Source organism: Hibiscus syriacus, unplaced genomic scaffold, assembly GCF_006381635.1.
Source record: "Hibiscus syriacus cultivar Baekdansim isolate YM2019G1 unplaced genomic scaffold, ASM638163v2 tig00117017_pilon, whole genome shotgun sequence".
Classification (NCBI taxonomy): Eukaryota; Viridiplantae; Streptophyta; class Magnoliopsida; order Malvales; family Malvaceae; genus Hibiscus; species Hibiscus syriacus.
In genome coordinates this window covers 4,378,048-4,379,670 of record NW_024063526.1, presented here as the reverse complement: position 1 = coordinate 4,379,670, position 1,623 = coordinate 4,378,048, and positions in this window count along the sequence as shown.

Below are 1,623 nucleotides of genomic sequence, written 5' to 3'. Positions count from 1 at the left end.
CTTTAACAGAATTGCCCGTTTGAACTGTTCACCCACATACTTCTTCTTAAATTCTTCCGAGAAGAATTACCAGGTCACTTGCTCCAGTGGTGCATACATCATAGTATTTGACTACCATACTCAAGCTGATCCTCTAAGTAAAGATACAATTTCACCCAACTTTTCTGGATTTGAACAGTGAAGATTATCGAGCATTGTTATAACATCATTTAACCATAAGTCGGCCTCTATGGGACCTACACCCTCTACTCCTCGGGACTCTAGAGCTCCCAAACCCTTTAGCTCTTTTGGGATCAGTATTTTCATTATTAGAGGAGTAGGGGGAAGCGAAGGAGGTTGAAAATGGGTCAACATACCTTTGAGAGCTTGCATAAAAGCTCCATACTCTGGTATCGACATCCCTTGATGTATAGGAGCACTAGCATTTTCAGATGGAACCTGTTGCTCACTATTAGCTTCCTAACTTTCACTATCAGTCCCTTCTCTCTCTCTTGTTCCCCCGCTCTATGCGAGTTTGAGAATTCTGACAACTATTAGAACATACATAGTAACAACATTACAGTTAGTAAGGAGTGTCATCAATTACACTATAATGACACCATGGCAATAACCTTGACAATCTTAATGACATGTAATTTCTTTTTCTCATTTCGATTGAACTCAGTTTCGACCAAGAATTGGCTAAACCTGTAGCTCTGATACCAATAAATGTAACACTTGTCTCCCGTATACCATTCCTTACACGAGATACGAATGTCACATTACTTTTAAAATATTTTGTTATTTGAAAAACAGTAAAATTTTGTTTAAATTTTTAAACAACTTCAAAGTATGATATTCGTATAAGTACAATACTAAAACTAACAATTTAAATACATTACAAAATATTTAATTTAGTTCCGTTACATGCCAACTAAATTATTAAAAGGAATAAGATTGTCCTAACGTTACTGATAGGTCAACCTTAATTGATGATCGTTGCTACTACTGATGCACTCCTTACCCAAATAATCTTTGCCTTTACCTACACGTGAAATCAACACACTTTAAGTATTTACTTAGTGAGACATATTACTGTAAAGATATCAAACTTTATGCATAAATATCTTATGAATACTGAATGACGATTTAAAGTTGAAAAATCCATAAGGACCAGATAAGCCCTTCTCAGTTACACCATAATTCTTTCAATAAGTCAACTAAATTACTCTTAGTAGGCTCAGCCTATCTATCATTATATATATTTTCCCCAATTATTATTTATTTGCACGAACGTACTGTACATGAATTGCACCAAAGTGCCAATTGATCATGTATATTTTACAATCATTATGGGCAGCATCTTAACTACTGTTAACACACCATTTTGTATTTTCATTTGGGCATCCTCTCATACCCCTTATGTATTGTTTACTTTTTTCCTTTATGACATCTAGGGTTGTTCATTCGGTGGCCGAACCGACCGAACTACCATTAACCGAATTAACCGAACTTTTTTTGTTTAACGGAACTGAACTTTTTTCGAAAGTATTAACTGAATAAATTTCGATTAATTCGGTTAATTTTCGAATTAACAGAAAAGTTTTAAAATTTTCTAATTTATATAAAAATTAAATATTTTAT